General features: G+C 45.7%; 19 non-coding genes across 19 annotated transcripts; all 19 read left to right on the top strand.

The window, feature by feature from the left end:
- The first annotated feature begins 2,113 nt into the window (after positions 1-2,113).
- trnah-gug (transfer RNA histidin (anticodon GUG)) lies at positions 2,114-2,185 on the top strand. Its single transcript has one exon. It is a non-coding gene; the product is annotated as a tRNA-His (tRNA).
- A 181-nt stretch (positions 2,186-2,366) lies between these two features.
- trnam-cau (transfer RNA methionine (anticodon CAU)) lies at positions 2,367-2,439 on the top strand. The gene has a single exon. It is a non-coding gene; the product is annotated as a tRNA-Met (tRNA).
- A 252-nt stretch (positions 2,440-2,691) lies between these two features.
- Positions 2,692-2,764, top strand: trnar-acg (transfer RNA arginine (anticodon ACG)). Its single transcript has one exon. It is a non-coding gene; the product is annotated as a tRNA-Arg (tRNA).
- A 330-nt stretch (positions 2,765-3,094) lies between these two features.
- trnam-cau (transfer RNA methionine (anticodon CAU)) lies at positions 3,095-3,167 on the top strand. Its single transcript has one exon. It is a non-coding gene; the product is annotated as a tRNA-Met (tRNA).
- A 643-nt stretch (positions 3,168-3,810) lies between these two features.
- Positions 3,811-3,883, top strand: trnam-cau (transfer RNA methionine (anticodon CAU)). The gene has a single exon. It is a non-coding gene; the product is annotated as a tRNA-Met (tRNA).
- Positions 3,884-5,996: 2,113 nt separating this feature from the next.
- trnar-acg (transfer RNA arginine (anticodon ACG)) lies at positions 5,997-6,069 on the top strand. The gene has a single exon. It is a non-coding gene; the product is annotated as a tRNA-Arg (tRNA).
- A 70-nt stretch (positions 6,070-6,139) lies between these two features.
- trnah-gug (transfer RNA histidin (anticodon GUG)) lies at positions 6,140-6,211 on the top strand. Its single transcript has one exon. It is a non-coding gene; the product is annotated as a tRNA-His (tRNA).
- Positions 6,212-6,305: 94 nt separating this feature from the next.
- Positions 6,306-6,378, top strand: trnam-cau (transfer RNA methionine (anticodon CAU)). The gene has a single exon. It is a non-coding gene; the product is annotated as a tRNA-Met (tRNA).
- Positions 6,379-6,632: 254 nt separating this feature from the next.
- trnar-acg (transfer RNA arginine (anticodon ACG)) lies at positions 6,633-6,705 on the top strand. Its single transcript has one exon. It is a non-coding gene; the product is annotated as a tRNA-Arg (tRNA).
- A 762-nt stretch (positions 6,706-7,467) lies between these two features.
- trnai-uau (transfer RNA isoleucine (anticodon UAU)) lies at positions 7,468-7,540 on the top strand. The gene has a single exon. It is a non-coding gene; the product is annotated as a tRNA-Ile (tRNA).
- Positions 7,541-8,119: 579 nt separating this feature from the next.
- On the top strand, positions 8,120-8,192 carry trnam-cau (transfer RNA methionine (anticodon CAU)). The gene has a single exon. It is a non-coding gene; the product is annotated as a tRNA-Met (tRNA).
- Positions 8,193-8,444: 252 nt separating this feature from the next.
- Positions 8,445-8,517, top strand: trnar-acg (transfer RNA arginine (anticodon ACG)). Its single transcript has one exon. It is a non-coding gene; the product is annotated as a tRNA-Arg (tRNA).
- A 1,210-nt stretch (positions 8,518-9,727) lies between these two features.
- Positions 9,728-9,800, top strand: trnam-cau (transfer RNA methionine (anticodon CAU)). Its single transcript has one exon. It is a non-coding gene; the product is annotated as a tRNA-Met (tRNA).
- Positions 9,801-14,102: 4,302 nt separating this feature from the next.
- Positions 14,103-14,175, top strand: trnar-acg (transfer RNA arginine (anticodon ACG)). The gene has a single exon. It is a non-coding gene; the product is annotated as a tRNA-Arg (tRNA).
- Positions 14,176-14,245: 70 nt separating this feature from the next.
- trnah-gug (transfer RNA histidin (anticodon GUG)) lies at positions 14,246-14,317 on the top strand. Its single transcript has one exon. It is a non-coding gene; the product is annotated as a tRNA-His (tRNA).
- A 189-nt stretch (positions 14,318-14,506) lies between these two features.
- Positions 14,507-14,579, top strand: trnai-uau (transfer RNA isoleucine (anticodon UAU)). The gene has a single exon. It is a non-coding gene; the product is annotated as a tRNA-Ile (tRNA).
- Positions 14,580-14,974: 395 nt separating this feature from the next.
- trnah-gug (transfer RNA histidin (anticodon GUG)) lies at positions 14,975-15,046 on the top strand. Its single transcript has one exon. It is a non-coding gene; the product is annotated as a tRNA-His (tRNA).
- A 650-nt stretch (positions 15,047-15,696) lies between these two features.
- trnah-gug (transfer RNA histidin (anticodon GUG)) lies at positions 15,697-15,768 on the top strand. The gene has a single exon. It is a non-coding gene; the product is annotated as a tRNA-His (tRNA).
- Positions 15,769-15,960: 192 nt separating this feature from the next.
- trnam-cau (transfer RNA methionine (anticodon CAU)) lies at positions 15,961-16,033 on the top strand. Its single transcript has one exon. It is a non-coding gene; the product is annotated as a tRNA-Met (tRNA).
- Positions 16,034-17,464: the final 1,431 nt, after the last annotated feature.

Raw genomic sequence — 17,464 nt, 5'->3', positions numbered from 1 at the left:
AACACACTTCAAAAGTGGTAAAGGAATGGCTAAATCAGGTGTAGAGAGGCGGAGACGACGGGCCGACGGCGGGGCGGGGCACGCTGGAGCCCTGCCCAAGATGGCGGCAAGGAGGCGGAGAATGCGGCGGAGCGTGCCGGGAGAGACGGCGCCGCAATCTAATTCAGGTGCGTGGATCAGGCACCGGCAAACAATTAACATTTCTCCTTATGATGTATAAAAGGGGAGAAGGAGGACGGATCAAAGGAGGAGTTGGAGAGACGGCAACAGCGACCAAGAAGCAAGAGAGAGCAAGACACGAGAGACTAAAGAGCGGACTGGAGAGCGAGACAGGGAGGAGCGAGCAGTGGGAGCGACGACAGCGTAAAAGACTGCCTTTATTGAGAAATAAAAGAGTCCAACCTGCTCAAGTGAGATGTCCTTCCTGGGTGGTCAGTGGAACCCGAGGACGACAGGCAAAGTCGTCCACATCAGGCTAGAATGAAGGTTTTAGAATGGCCTTCACAAAGTCCTGACTTAAACGTCTGGACAATGCCGAAGAAACAAGTCCATGTTAGAAAACCAACACATTTAGCTGAACTCCACAACATTTTGTCAAGAGGAGTGGTCCAAAATTCAAGCAGAAGCTTATGGATTGCTACCAAAAGCGCCTTTTTGCAGTGAAACTTGCCAAGGGACATGTAAGCAAATATTAACATTGCTGTATGTATACTTTTGACCCAGCACATTTTCAGTCGACCCATAATAAGTTCATAAAAGAACCAAACTTCATTAATGTTTTTTTTGTGACCAACAAGTATGTGCTCCAATCACTCCGTCACAACAAAATAAGAGGTGTAGAAATGACTGGAAACTGGAAGTGTATGTAAACTTTTGACCACGACTGTATATAATAACCTTCTAAGTGTGTACATTTTCCTTCAAGCCAAACATGTTCTAATCAAAACAGTTTCAATACATAACACCTAGTCAAGTATTTTAGCAAACAAAACTGACTTTTTACAAGTAGAATAGAATAGTGTACATGTACCTTGTTGGTGAGGACGAGTAAACCAAGCAAGTTAGCTTTAGCATTAGCATTAGCCATCACTTTCTCACATCAACCAAAGACTATAAAAATGGGACCCGTTACCTCCCTGCTTGACACTCAGCATCAAGGGTTGGAATTGGGGGTTAAATCACCAAAAACCATTCCCGGGCGCGGCCACCGCTGCTGCTCACTGCTCCCTCACCTCCCAGGGAGGGGGTGACCAAGGGTGAATTTGCCACACCTCGTGTGTGTGTGACAATCATGGGTACTTTAACTTAACTCAGATGACAAAAATTGCCTTCAATTATCGGCGTCAGGGTCCTAAATGACGTGGTCGTCATGGCGACAAAGACATTTTGCTCATCAAAGTCCCGTTTTGGGACTCCTGGCAGGAGAGGACTTCGGCTTTCCCGTTCTCCTGCATCACGTAGTTGCCGTTTACCGTGAGGAGTCGATCGCTCGGATCGTCCTTGTTCTCCTCGGGAACGCCCGTGGTGGCGTCCTCCGACGAGGGCTGCGTCACCACCAACGGGCGTCCTGGTGGGACCACTTCCACGCCTGGCGCCTCATTCTCAGATTTGTTTTCTATGAGCGGGTTTTGCACTCGCACCTCACTGATGTCCACCTGTGCACACACACACACTGGTTATCATTAGGAATGGGGACCAAGTTGTTGATCAGGACTTGTGGGGACCACATCTTTCTACAGCTTGTGGAGGCATGAAAAAATAAGTTTCACCACTTAAATGTTAAAGAAAATCTTTTAAAAAGGTTTTCCTTTAGGGAACCTGATTTTTTTTGTCCCCATACCGTCAGAGGTCTACTAAATGTGACTGTGTAAACGGAGCGATGTCCCCATTAAGTAAGCATTGCCAGAACACACACACACACACACACACACACACACACACACACACACACACACACACACACACACACACACGAATGAAGGTAAAAACTTATAGACAGACCAAATTAATTATTGTGGAAAGGAAATCATTTACCTTTTTCTTTTCTTTTTGACCTGAAAAAACAAAAAAATGAACATGTTCAAATGTGTGACTGTTGAGATACTGCTCAACAGCTGTGATCGTATAGTGGTTAGTACTCTGCGTTGTGGCCGCAGAAACCCCGGTTCGAATCCGGGTCGCAGCAATCAAATTACTTGTAGTGTGTTAACTAAAAATATTTCTTTTTTGACATTATGTTGTTAAGTGGAATAACAATGAAAAGCTACAGTCTAGCCTCGTGCTCCAGATGTGTTGTTCAAATTGCAATTTTTAAGTCATTGTATAGTGGTGACGTCTCAACTAGTGAGCTCAGATTGATTCTCATTACCTCGTTAGCGCAGTAGGTAGCGCGTCAGTCTCATAATCTGAAGGTCGTGAGTTCAATCCTCACACGAGGCATGTGTTTTTTGTTTTAGCGGGTTGGAATCCTTTCATTGTCACTGTTCAAAGAGGAACTGTTATTTTTGGGCGGAATTTTGCCTATTATTCAAAATCCCTAGTGCCATTAGCTCGATCCTCACACGGGGCAGTCATGTTTCTTTTCAGTGAGTTTGAGTTCTTTCATGGTCACTGCATTGTCAGTGTTTAACCCCTTTTGCCAGAGTCAACAGTCTACGGGTCCAGTGTTACTCAAATGAACAGCTTAAACAAGGGCTAGTGGCGCAATGGATAACGCGTCTGACTACGGATCAGAAGATTCTAGGTTCGACTCCTGGCTAGCTCGGCCAGCTTTTGTACTTTAAACCAAAGTCAAAGTTCCGTATGTTAATTTGCTATAGCAAGAGCGATCAACATCTGTGATCGTTTAGTGGTGAGTACCCTGCGTTGTGGCCGCAGGAACCCTGGTTCGAATCCGGGTCACAGCAACCAAATTTCTTGCAGTGCGTCGTTTTGTGTGTTAACTAAAATATTTCTTTTTTGACATTATGTTAAGTGGAATAACAATGAAAAGCTACAGTCTAGCCTCGTGCTCCCGATGTCTTGTTCAAATTGCAATTTTTAAGACATCGTATAGTGGGGACATAAAGACTGGCGAGCTAAACCTGAAGTCATGGCCTCGTTAGCGCAGTAGGTAGCGCGTCAGTCTCATAATCTGAAGGTCGTGAGTTCAATCCTCACACGGGGCATGTGTTTTTTGTTTTAGCGGGTTGAAATCCCTTCATTGTCACTGTTCAAAGAGGAACTGTGATTTTTTGGGGGAATTTTGTCTATAATTCAAAATCCCTAGTGCCATTAGCTTGATCGGCAGTCCTGTTTCTTTTCAGTGAATTTGAGTTCCTTCATGGTCACTGCATTGTCAGTGTTTAACTCCTTTTTCCAGAGTCAATAATCTACGTGTCCAGTGTTACTCACCAGAACAGCTTCAACAAGGGCTAGTGGCGCAATGGATAACGCGTCTGACTACGCATCAGAAGATTCTGGGTTTGACTCCTGCTTAGCTCGGCAAACTTTTGTACTTTAAACCAAAGTCAAAGTTCCGTATGTTAATTTGCTGTAGCTAGAGTGATCTACAGCCGTGATCGTATAGTGGTTAGTACTCTGCGTTGTGGCCGCAGGAACCCCGGTTCGAATCCGGGTCACAGCAATCAAATTACTTGCAGTGTGTCTTTTTGTGTGTTAACTAAAAAATATTTCTTTTTTGACATTAGGTTAAGTGGAATAACAATGAAAAGCTACAGTCTAGCCTCGTGCTCCCGATATGTTGTTGAAATTGCAATTTTTAAGACATCGTGGCGACCTAACAGCTGGTGAGCTACACATGCTTTCATATCCTCGTTAGCGCAGTAGGTAGCGCGTCAGTCTCATAATCTGAAGGTCGTGAGTTCAATCCTCACACGGGGCATGTGTTTTTTGTTTTAGCGGGTTGGGATCCCTTCATTGTCACTGTTCAAAGAGGAACTGTGATTTTTGGGCGGAATTTCGTCTATTATTCAAAATCCCTAGTGCCATTAGCTCGATTCTCACACGGGGCAGTCATGTTTCTTTTCAGAGAGTTTGAATTCCTTCATGGTCACTGCATTGTCAGTGTTTATTTTAGGCCCCATCCTATTCGCTCTTTATCTCCTCCCTCTTGGAGATATTTTTAAGAAACATAAATGATAATAAATGGGTTGTATTTGTATAGCGCTTTTCTACCTTCAAGGTACTCAAAGCGCTTTGACACCACTTCCACATTTACCCATTCACACACTGATGGCAGGAGCTGCCATGCAAGGCTCTAACCAGCACCCATCAGGAGCAAGGGTGAAGTGTCTTGCTCAGGACACAACGAGGTTGGTACAAGGTGTGGATTGAACCAGGGACCCTCGGGTTGCGCGCGGCCACTCTCCCACTGCACTACGCCGTCCCCCTTTGTTTTTGTTTTTTTTTCTCTAAAATTGTCTTTCTGAAAGTTAAAAGAAGCGAAGTAAAAAAATAAATGAATTCATTTAAACAAGTGGAGACCAAGTCTTTAAAATATTTTCTTGGATTTTCAAATTCTATTTGAGTTTTGTCTCTCTTAGAATTTAAAATGTCGAGCAAAGCGAGACCAGCTTGCTAGAAAATAAATAAAATTTAAAAGTGGTAAGTGCTGCTATTTGAGCTATTTTTAGAACAGGCCAGTGGGCGACTCATTTGGTCCTTACGGGCTACCTGGTGCCCGCGGGCACCGCGTTGGTGACCCCTGCTCTATAGCATAAGCGCCGATCTACATTTCTGCCAGTGGGTGCTCGGACGGGCGATAAATCTGACGCTACTTATCTGAGCATGCGCGGTTTTTGCTTAGTGGTGACTCACCACTGGTCGCACATTTCAAATATGGAGTGTTTTATCACTTTTATGCAGATGACTGCCAAATTTATATGCCGATTTCAAAAAACCACGGCCCCCTGACACCCCTTCTTAACTGTCTATGCGACGTCAAGGCTTGGTTAGCCCAGAATTTTTTAATAATGAATGAGGGAAAAACGGAAATTTTAGTTTTTGGTCCGGCCCTCACTGACTTGGGACCATTGCAAAATTATGTGCGTCCCAAAGTCACCAGCCTTGGCGTCACTATAGACAGCGATTTTAAACTAGAAAAAAAAGTCAATGGCGTTTTAAAATCGTGTTTTTATCACCTTCGTCTTTTAGTAAAGGTTAAACCGTTTTTATCTTTTAACCTTTTTGAACAAGTCGTGCATGCTTTTATTTCAAGTCGCCTGGACTACTGCAATGCACTTTATGCTGGCATTAGCCAAAAAGCTCTCTCCCGGTTGCAGTTAGTCCAGAACGCGGCAGCACGACTTTTAACAGGGGCCAGGAAACGCCAGCATATAACCCCAATTCTTCAGAGTTTGCACTGGCTCCCTGTTCATTTTAGAATTGATTTTAAAACATTGCTGTTTGTTTTTAAATCTTTACATGGACTGGCACCTCAATATATCTCGGACCTCATCCAAATTCACATCCCTGCGCGCGCTCTGAGGTCCGAGAGCCAGTTCCAGCTCGTGGTGCCCAAGACCAGACTTAAGACCAGGGGAGACAGGGCCTTCTCTGTGGTCGGTCCTAAGCTCTGGAACACTCTGCCGCTCCATGTTCAAACTGCTTCCACAGTGGAGTGTTTTAAGTCTCGTCTTAAGACCCACTTTTATTCTTTGGCTTTTAACACTACGTGAGTTGTGTGGTCCTCTGTCCTCTGTGTTTTTTATACACTTTGATTTTTATTTTACTGTTTTAATTGATTTTACCCTTTAAAATAGTTTTTAATCATATTTGTTTTTATATTGTTTTTATTGGTTTTATTTTTATTAATTTTTTGTTTTATTCAGTCATTGGTGGAGCATAATATTGTTTTTAACATGGCTGTGCAGCACTTTGGAAACGTTATTGTTGTTTAAATGTGCTATATAAATAAAGTGGATTGGATTGGATTGGATTTTGCCAGAGTCAATAATCATCGTGTCGAGTGTTACTCACCAAATCACCTTAATCAAGGGCTAGTGGCGCAATGGATAACGTGTCTGACTACGGATCAGAAGATTCTAGGTTCGACTCCTGGCTAGCTCGGCCAGCTTTTGTACTTGAAACCAAAGTCAAAGTTCCGTATGTTTATTTGCTATAGCAGGAGTATTCAACAGCTGTGATCGTATAGTGGTTAGTACTCTGCGTTGTGGCCGCAGGAACCCCGGTTCGAATCCGGGTCACAGCAACCAAATTTCTTGCAGTGTGTTGTTCAAATTGCAATTTTTAAGACATCGTATAGTGGTGACGTCTCAACTAGTTAGCTAAGCTTGATTCTCATGTCCTCGTTAGCGCAGTAGGTAGCGCGTCAGTCTCATAATCTGAAGGTCGTGTGTTCAATCCTCACATGAGGCATGTGTTTTTTGTTTTAGCGGGTTGAAATCTCTTCATTGTCACTGTTCAAAGGGGAATTGTGATTTTTTTGGGGGGAATTTTGTCTATAATTCAAAATCCCTAGTGCCATTAGCTCGATCCTCACACGGGGCAATCATGTTTCTTTTCAGTGAGTTTGAGTTCCTTCATGGTCACTGCATTGTCAGTGTTTAACCCCTTTTGCCAGAGTCAACAGTCTACGAGTCCAGTGTTATTCTCCAGGAGGGGACAATCAAGGGCTAGTGGCGCAATGGATAACGCGTCTGACTACGGATCAGAAGATTCTAGGTTCGACTCCTGGCTAGCTCAGCAGACTTTTGTTTCTTAACCCAAAGTCAAAGTTCCGCAGGTTAATTTGCTTTAGCAATAATGGTCAACAGCTGTGATCGTATAGTAGTTAGTACTCTACGTTGTGGCCGCAGCAACCCCGTTACGAATGGGGGTCACAGCAACCTAGTTTCTTGTAGTGGGTGTTATCAAAAAATATTTATTCTTTGAAATTATGTTGCTAAGTGGAATAACAAAGAGAAGCTACAGTCCAGCCTCGTGCTCCCGATTTGTTGTTCAAATTGCAAGTGTTGCATGGGACAATGTATCTGACTACGGATCAGAAATTTCTCACTTCTACTCCTGGTAAGCCCGCGAGGCTTTGGCAATTTAACCTGAAAGCAGAGTTTTGGAAGGTAAACTTTATGTAAAAAAACAGTTGACACCCGTGATCATGTAGTTGTTAGTACTCTGCATTGTGGCTACAGCAAGCTTGGTTCAAGAGAAGTGAAAAATGCGAAGTGAGTCTTTTTGTGTGTCATCTAAAACCACACTATTTTTCAATGTTACGTTTGGGACAAACCATCTGACTAATGTAACCACAAAATTTGTGGAATACTTTAATTTTTTTGGAAGCTTTTTTTCTTGACAAGTAAAACATAACTGAAATTATTTTTTTTTCTTAAAATATGCAATTATTTGATGGGAAAAAATTGGTAACCACTTTCTTGTAAAAAGAGGGATTTTTGGAAAAAAACATTTAATTGGCGATGTCCAGACTTGTGAGCTAAAGAGCTTGTCATAGCCTCGTTAGCGCAGTAGGTAGCGCGTCAGTTTTATAATCTGAAGGTCGTGAGTTCAATCCTCACATGAGGCATTTGTTTTTTGTTTTAGCGGGTTGGAATCCCTTCACTTTCACTGTTCAAAGAGGAACTGTGATTTCTTTTCAGTGTGTTTGAGTTCCTTCATGGTCACTGCATTGTCAGTGTTTAACCCCTTTTGCCTGAATCAACATTCTACGAGTCCAGTGTTATTCTGCAGGAAGGGATGATCAAGGGCTAGTGGCGCAATGAATAACGCGTCAGACTACGAGTCAGAAGATTTTAGGTTCGACTCCTTGCTAGCTCGGCAAACTTTTGTACTTTAACCCGGAGTCAAAGTTACGTAGGTTAATTTGCTGTAGCAACAACAGTTTACAGCTGTGATCGTATAGTGGTTAGTACTCTGCGTTGTGGCCGCAGGAACCCTGGTCCGGGCACAACAATCCCGTTTCTAGCAATGGGTCTTTTTGTGTGTTAACTAAAAATATTTCTTTTTTGACATTATGTTGTTAAGCGGAATAACAATGAAAAGTTACACTCTAGCCTCGTGCTCCTGATGTGTCGTTCACATCGCAATTTTTAAGACATCGTATAGTGGTGACGTCTCAACTAGGGATCTTAGAATGACTTCCATAGCCTCGTTAGCGCAGTAGGTAGCGCGTCAGTCTCATAATCTGAATGTTGAGAGTTCAATCCTCACACGAGGCATGTGTTTTTTGTTTTAGCGGGTTGGAATCCCTTCATTGTCACTGTTCAAAGAGGAACTGTGATTTTTGGGGGGAATTTTATCTATTATTCAAAATCCCTAGTGGCATTAGCTCGATCCTCACACGGGGCAGTCATGTTTCTTTTCAGTGAGTTTGAGTTCCTTCATGGTCACTGCATTGTCAGTGTTTAACCCCTTTTGCCAGAGTCAATAATCTTCGTGTCCATTGTTACTCACCAGATCATCTTAGGCAGGGGCTAGTGGCGCAATGGATAACGCGTCTGACTACGGATCAGAAGATTCTAGGTTCGACTCCTGGCTAGCTCGGTAAGCTTTTGTACTTTAAACCAAAGACAAGGTTTCGTATGTTAATTTGCTATAGCAAGAGTGATCAACATCTGTGATCGTATAGTGCATATGAGGGTGCCCATTACGTCGATCGCGATCGACTGGTTGATCGCAAGCCAGGCATTAAAAAATATACATAAAAATGAGCAATCATCAATCATACCAAGACTTCACTTTCGTCAGTTGTTTGACATTCTCGGCACCCGAGGATCTTGTGAGATGACGCTGGCTGCTGCGAGCTCATATTTAAGAAAAAAATCACTAACAGGGCGGACGCAGAGAAACACATTTTATTTCTAGAGACTCCGTACCTACTGTCAAAACTCTAAAGACCGACTGCACAGTTCCTGTCTTCACCATAAAAGACCTGTTTCATCCTGCCTGTGCTAACAAAATAAGAGTCTCAGAATGCTAGCGTGCACAAGCTAGCAAGCTACGGAGTTTGATGCCAATGTATTTCTCCCCCGCCCTCAGCGACCGCTTTCTCACTTGCTTGCCCACACACTCACTGACGTCACTCACCTGCTGCCAGACATTAAAGGGCCACACACATATGCTACTCTCATAACAAAGTGTTTAAAAACGAGTATGCAAGTTGGACAAATGAGATGCCAAATCCAACCACTTTCATGTGGTATTGGACAGAAAGGAGGACTTTGTTTTTCCTCCATTTGAAAATGCGGACGTTATCAGCACCACTGTCTGATTCCAATCAATGCAAGTAAGAATCAAATACACCAACTTATATTCTTGTCTTCATGAAAGAAAGGAATCTATGTGTGTTAAACATGCTTGTATTATCATTAAACACCATTAACTTGTTAACAAAAATGTTTCTTTCATAAATAAATAAATATAAATTATAAATAGGAACGAGGTAGATCTCCTCGACTTGGTCAATTGAAAACTAGCTCGCCTGCAGAAAAAGTGTGAGCGCCCCTGGTATAGTGGTTAGTACTCTGCGTTGTGGCCGCAGGAACCCTGGTTCGGATCCGGGTCACAGCAACAAAGGTCCTTGCAGTGGGTCTTTTAGTGTGTGATCTAAAATTTTGGACATTATGTTGTTAAGCGGAATAACAATGAAAAGCTACAGTCTAGCCTCGTGCTCCCGATGTGTTGTTCAAACTGCAATTTTTAAGACATCGTATAGTTGTGACGTAACGACTGGTGAGCTAAATCTCCTGTCATAGCCTCGTTAGCGCAGTAGGTAGCGCGTCAGTCTCATAATCTGAAGGTCGTGAGTTCAATCCTCACACGGGGCATGTGTTTTTGGTTTTAGCGGGTTGAAATCCCTTCATTGTCACTGCTCAAAGAGGAACTGTGATTTTTGGGCGGAATTTTGCCTATTATTCAAAATCCCTAGTGCCATTAGCTCGATCCTCACACGGGGCAGTCATGTTTCTCTTCAGTGTGTTTGAGTTCCTTCACGGTCACTGCATTGTCAGTGTTTAACCCCTTTTGCCAGAGTCAACAGTCTACGGGTCCAGTGTTATTCTCCAGAGAGGTGTAATCAAGGGCTAGTGGCGGAATGGATAACGCGTTTGACTACGAATCAGAAGATTCTAGATTTGACTCCTGGCTCCCTCGGAAATCTTTTGTACTTTAACCCGGAGTCAAAGTTACGTACGTTAATTTGCTGTAGCAAGAACAGTTAGCAGCTGTGATAGTATAGTGGTTAGTACTCTGCGTTGTGGCTGCAGGAACCCCGGTTCGAATTCGGGTCACAGCAACCAAATTTCTTTTTGTGTGTTAACTAAAAATATTTATTTTTTGACATTAGGTTAAGTGGAATAACAATGAAAAGCTACAGTCTAGCCTCTCACTCCCAATGTGTTGTTCAAATTGCAATTTTTAAGACATCGTATAGTGGCGACGTAACAACTGGTGAGCTAAAACCGCAGTCATGGCCTCATTAGCGCAGTAGGTAGCGCGTCAGTCTCATAAGGTCGTGAGTTCAATCCTCACATGGGGCATTTGTTTTTTGTTTTAGCGGGTTGAAATCCCTTCATTGTCACTGTTCAAAGAGGAAATGTGATTTTTGGGCAGAATTTTGCCATCCATCCATCCATCCATCATCTTCCGCTTATCCGAGGTCGGGTCGCGGGGGCAGCAGCCTAAGCAGGGAAGCCCAGACTTCCCTCTCTCCAGCCACTTCGTCTAGCTCTTCCCGGGGGATCCCGAGGCGTTCCCAGGCCAGCCGGGAGACATAGTCTTCCCAACGTGTCCTGGGTCTTCCCCGTGGCCTCCTACCAGCTGGACGTGCCCTAAACACCTCCCTAGGGAGGCGTTCGGGTGGCATCCTGACGAGATGCCCGAACCACCTCATCTGGCTCCTCTCGATGTGGAGGAGCAGCGGCTTTACTTTGAGTTCCTCCCGGATGGCAGAGCTTCTCACCCTATCTCTAAGGGAGAGACCCGCCACCCGGCGGAGGAAACTCATTTCGGCCGCTTGTACCCGTGATCTTATCCTTTCGGTCATGACCCAAAGCTCATGACCATAGGTGAGGATGGGAACGTAGATCGACCGGTAAATTGAGAGCTTTGCCTTCCGGCTCAGCTCTTTCTTCACCACAACGGATCGATACAACGTCCGCATTACTGAAGACGCCGCACCGATCCACCTGTCGATCTCATGATCCACTCTTCCCCCACTCGTGAACAAGACTCCTAGGTACTTGAACTCCTCCACTTGGGGCAGGGTCTCCTCCCCAACCCGGAGTTGGCACTCCACCCTTTTCCGGGCGAGAACCATGGACTCGGACTTGGAGGTGCTGATTCTCATTCCGGTCGCTTCACACTTGGCTGCGAACCGATCCAGTGAGAGTTGAAGATCCCGGCCAGATGAAGCCATCAGGACTACATCATCTGCAAAAATCAAAGACCTAATCCCGTGGCCACCAAACCGGATCCCCTCAACGCCTTGGCTGCGCCTAGAAATTCTGTCCATAAAAGTTAAGAACAGAATCGGTGACAAAGGACAGCCTTGGCGGAGTCCAACCCTCACTGGAAACGTGTCCGACTTACTGCCAGCAATGCGGACCAAGCTCTGACACTGATCATACAGGGAGCGGACTGCCACAATAAGACAGTCCGATACCCCATACTCTCTGAGCACTCCCCAAAGGACTTCCCAAGGGACACGGTCGAATGCCTTCTCCAAGTCCACAAAGCACATGTAGACTGGTTGGGAAAACTCCCATGCACCCTCAAGAACCCTGCCGAGAGTATAGAGCTGGTCCACAGTTCCACGACCAGGACGAAAACCGCATTGTTCCTCCTGAATCCGAGGTTCGACTATCCGGCGAAGCCTCCTCTCCAGTACACCTGAATAAACCTTACCGGGAAGGCTGAGGAGTGTGATCCCACGATAGTTGGAACACACCCTCCGGTCCCCCTTCTTAAAGAGAGGGACCACCACCCCGGTCTGCCAATCCAAAGGTACCGCCCCCGATGTCCACGCGATGCTGCAGAGTCTTGTCAACCAAGACAGCCCCACAGCATCCAGAGCCTTAAGGAACTCCGGGCGGATCTCATCCACCCCCGGGGCCTTGCCGCCGAGGAGCTTTTTAACTACCTCAGCGACCTCAGCCCCAGAAATAGGAGAGTCCACCACAGATTCCCCAGGCACCGCTTCCTCAAAGGAAGACGTGTTGGTGGGATTGAGGAGGTCTTCGAAGTATTCCATCCACCGATCCACAACATCCGCAGTCGAAGTCAGCAGAACACAATCCGCACCATACACGGTGTTGATAGTGCACTGCTTCCCCTTCCTGAGGCGCCGTATGGTGGTCCAGAATCGCTTCGAAGCCGTCCGGAACTCTTCCCATGTCCGAGTTTTTGCCTCCGCGACCGCTAAGGCTGCACACCGCTTGGCCCGTCGGTACCCGTCCACTGCCTCCGGAGTCCTATGAGCCAAAATACCCCGATAGGACTCCTTCTTCAGCTTGACAGCATCCCTCACTGCCGGTGTCCACCAACGGGTTCTGGGATTACCGCCACGACAGGCACCAACAACCTTGCGGCCACAGCTCCAATCAGCCGCCTCGACAATAGAGGTTCGGAACATGGTCCACTCGGACTCAATGTCCCGCACCTTCCTCGTGACATGTTCAAAGTTCTCCCGGGGGTGTGAATTGAAACTCTCTCTGACAGGAGACTCTGCCAGACGTTCCCAGCAGACCCTCACAATGCGCTTGGGCCTGCCAGGTCTGTCCGGCATCCTCCCCCACCATCGCAGCCAACTCACCGCCAGGTGGTGATCGGTAGAAAGCTCCGTCCCTCTCTTCACCCGAGTGTCCAGAACATGAGGCCGCAAATCCGATGACACAACAACAAAGTCGATCACGGAACTGTGGCCTAGGGTGTCCTGGTGCCAAGTGCACATATGGACACCCTTATGTTTGAACATGGTGTTTTTTATGGACAATCCGTGACGAGCACAAAAGTCCAATAACAAAACACCACTCGGGTTTAGATCCGGGCGACCATTCTTCCCGATCACGCCTCTCCAGGTTTCACTGTCGTTGCCAACATGAGCGTTGAAGTCTCCCAGTAGGACAAGGGAATCACCCGGGGGAGCACTTTCCAGTACTCCCTCGAGTGTACCCAAAAAGGGTGGGTATTCTGAACTGCTGTTTGGTGCGTAACCACAAACAACAGTCAGGACCCGTCCCCCCACCCGAAGTCGAAGGGAAGCTACCCTCTCGTCCACTGGGTTGAACTCAAACGTGCAGGCTTTGAACCGGGGGGCAACGAGAATTGCCACCCCAGCCCGTCGCCTCTCACTGCCGGCAACGCCAGAGTGGAAGAGGGTCCAGTCCCTCTCGAGAGAACTGGTTCCAGAGCCCTTGCTGTGCATCGAGGTGAGTCCGACTATATCCAGCCGGAACTTCTCTACCTCGCGGAATAGCTCAGGCTCCTTCCCCCCCAGTGAGGTGATTTTCCACGTCCCAAGAGCTAGTTTCTGTAGCCGAGGATAGGACCACCAAGTGCCCTGCCTTCGGCTGCCGCCCAGTTCACAATGCACCAGACCTCTATGGCCCCTCCCATGAGTGGTGAGCCCATTGGAGGGATGACCCACGTTGCCTCTTCGGGCTGTGCCCGGCCGGGCCCCATGGACCAGGCGCTCGCCATCGTGCCCCAACTCCGGGCCTGGCTCCAGAGCGGGGCCCCGGTGACCCGCGTCCGGGCAAGGGAAATCTGAGTTCATTTTGTTGTAATTCCATAGAAGTCTTTGAGCTGCTCTTTGTCTGATCACTCACCTAGGACCTGTTTGTCTTGGGAGACCCTACCAGAGGGCATGAAAGCCCCCAGACAACATAGCTCCTAGGATCATTGGGACACGCAAACTCCTCTACCACGGTAAGGTAGCAGCTCAGAGAGGAGAATTTTGCCTATTATTCAAAATCCCTAGTGCCATTAGCTCGATCCTCACACGGGGCAGTCATGTTTCTTTTCAGTGAGTTTGAGTTCCTTCATGGTCACTGCATTGTCAGTGTTTAACCCCTTTTGCCAGAGTCAACAATCTACGTGTCCAGTGTTACTCACCAGAACAGCTTAAACAAGGGCTAGTGGCGCAATGGATAACGCGTCTGACTACGGATCAGAAGATTCTAGGTTCGACTCCTGGCTAGCTTGGCCAGCTTTTGTACTTTAAACCAAAGTCAAAGTTCCGTATGTTAATTTGCTATAGCAAGAGAGTCTTACCGCTGTGATCGTATAGTGGTTAGTACTCTGCGTTGTGGCCGCAGGAACCCCGGTTCGAATCCGGGTCACAGCAACCAAATTTCTTGCAGTGTGTCTTTGTGTGTGTTAACTAAAAATATTTCTTTTTTGACATTAGGTTAAGTGGAATAACAATGAAAAGCTACAGTCTAGCCTCATGCTCCCGATGTGTTGTTCAAATTGCAATTTTTAAGACATCGTATAGTGGTGACGTAACGACTGGTGAGCTAAACCTGCTGTCGTGGCCTCGTTAGTGCAGTAGGTAGCGCGTCAGTCTTATAATCTGAAGGTCGTGAGTTCAATCCTCACATGAGGCTTTTGTTTTTTGTTTTAGCGGGTTGGAATCCCTTCACTTTCACTGTTCAAATAGGAACTGTGATTTCTGGGGGAAATTTTGCCTATTGTTTAAAATCCCTAGTGCCATTAGCTCGATCCTCACACGGGGCAGTCATGTTTCTTTTCAGTGAGTTTGAGTTCTTTCATGGTCACTGCATTGTCAGTGTTTAACCCCTTTTGTCAGAGTCAACAATCTACGTGTCCAGCCTTATTCACCAGTACTCTCTAAAAAAGGGCTAGTGTCGCAATGGATAATGCATCTGACTACGGATCAGAAGATTCTAAATTCGACTCCTGGCTAGCTCGGCAAACTTTTGTACTTTAACCCGGAGTCAAAGTTGCGTGGATTAATTTGCTGTAGCAACAACAGTTTACAGCTGTGATAGTATAGTGGTTAGTACTCTGCGTTGTGGCCGCAGGAACCCCGGTTCGAATCCGGGTCACAGCAACCAAAATTCTTGCTGTGTGTCTTTTTTGTGTTAACTAAAAATATTTATTTTTGGTCATTATGTTGTTAAGCGGAATAACAATGAAAAGCTACAGTCTAGCCTCGTGCTCCCGATGTGTTGTTCGAATTGCAATTTTTAAGACATCGTATAGTGGTGACGTTATGTCTGGTGAGTTAAATCTGCTGTCATGGTCTTGTTACTGCGCGTCAGTCTCATAATCTGAAGGTCGTGAGTTCAATCCTCACACGAGGCATGTGTTGTTTGTTTTAGCGGGTTGAAATCCCTTCATTGTCACTGTTCAAAGAGGAATTGTGATTTTTTGGGGGGAATTTTGTCTATTATTCAAAATCCCTAGTGCCATTAGCTCGATCTTCACACGGGGCAGTCATGTTTCTTTTCAGTGAATTTGAGTTCCTTCATGGTCACTGCATTGTCAGTGTTTAACCCCTTTTGCAAGAGTCAATAATCTTCGTGTCCAGTGTTACTCACCAGATAACAGTTAACAAGGGCTAGTGTCGCAATGGATAACGCGTCTGACTACGGATCAGAAGATTGTAGGTTCGACTCCTGGCTAACTCAGCAAGCTTTTGTACTTTGAACCAAAGTCAAAGTTCCGTATGTTAAATTGCTATAGCAAGAGTATTCAACAGCTGTGATCGTATAGTGGTTAGTACTCTGCGTTGTGGCCGCAGGAACCCCGGTTCGAATCCGGGTCACAGCAACCAAATTTCTTGCTGTGTGTCTTTTTTGTGTTAACTAAAAATATTTATTTTTTGACATTATGTTGATAAGCGGAATAACAATGAAAAGCTACATTCTAGCCTCGTGCTCCCGATGTGTTGTTCAAATTGCAATTTTTAAGACATCGTATAGTGGGGACGTCTCAACTAGTGAGCTAAAAGAGATTCCTATAGCCTCGTTAGCGCAGTAGGTAGCGCGTCAGTCTCATAATCTGAAGGTCATGAGTTCAATCCTCACACGGGGCATGTGCTTTTTGTTTTAGCGTGTTGGAATCCCTTCATTGTCACTGTTCAAATTGGAACTGTGATTTTTTTCGCGGAATTTTGCCTAATATTCAAAATCCCTAGTGCCATTAGCTCGATCCTCACACGGGCAGTCATGTTTCTTTTCAGTGAGTTTGAGTTCCTTCATGGTCACTGCATTGTCAGTGTTTAACCCCTTTTGCCAGAGTCAACAATCTTCGTGTCCAGTGTTACTTACCAAATCACCTTAAACAAGGGCTAGTGGTGCAATGGATAACGTGTCTGCCTACGGATCAGAAGATCCCAGGTTCGACTCCTGGCTAGCGTGTCAAGCTTTTGTACTTTAAACCAAAGTCAAAGTTCCGTATGTTAATTTGCTATAGCAATAGTATTCAAAAGCTGTGATCGTATAGTGCTGGTCTGGCCAACCCGCGGCTCGCGAGCCTCATGCGGCTCTTTAACTCGTTTCATGCGGCTCTTCAGGAGCTGTCACATGACATGCGTCAAAAATGCTTGGCTGGCGCTGTCATTCACTCCCCCTACAGCTAGATGGCACACTGACCATGTAAGCCTGTTTGAGTGAAGTGAAACGAGTGATGAGAGAATCTTTGGTGTGACATCATTTGTGTTGTAAACAATTTCCGTCAAGTAACCTTTTGAAATGGCGGGGGAAAAAAAGCACAGCCAAACGAAAATATGAAGAACACAGGACGTTTCTGCAAGAGTGGGAGAGTTTATATTTTTTTGTTAAACGTAATGGCAAGCCGTTCTGCCTTATACGTCACGCAGCATTAGCACATTTCAAAGCTTCAAATTTTCAGCGTCATTTCAGCTCACTCCACCCTAACATCGAACAGGAATTTCCAAAAGGGACTGAACTTCGCAAGAACAAGTTGGTCGCTTTGAAAAGCCAGGCAGAAAAGCAGGTGCAGTTTTTCCAAAAATTTACGAAACACTCGGAGACCGTAACACTTGCATCATATCAGCTGCCTTGGAACATAGCACGGGCTAAAAAGCCATACAACGAGGGGACTTCACTAAAAAATGCCTCATTGACGCCTTTAAAATCTTGGCTCCTGGAGACGACAAACTAAAACGGAGCGTATCAGACGTTCAACTGTCCCGCCACAGTGTTAAACGCAGAATATCGGATACTAATACAGCTGTTGAATCACAGTTGCACTCTGACCTTCAAGCATTGTGAGTATTTTAGTGTGGCATTGAATGAGAGTTGTGACATACAAGACAAGCCTCAGTTGGCAATATTTGCACGGTCTGTGTCAAATGAATGTATGATCAAAGAAGAACTCCTTGATATTGGGACGGCGTGGCGCAGTGGGAGAGTGGCCCGAGGGTCCCTGGTTCAAATCCAACCTAGTACCAACCTCGTCACGTCCGTTGTGTCCTGAGCAAGACACTTCACCCTTGCTCCTG

This window comes from Nerophis ophidion, linkage group LG06 (genome assembly GCF_033978795.1).
Source record: "Nerophis ophidion isolate RoL-2023_Sa linkage group LG06, RoL_Noph_v1.0, whole genome shotgun sequence".
Taxonomy (NCBI): domain Eukaryota; kingdom Metazoa; phylum Chordata; class Actinopteri; order Syngnathiformes; family Syngnathidae; genus Nerophis; species Nerophis ophidion.
This window is presented reverse-complemented; position numbering and strand designations above follow the sequence as displayed.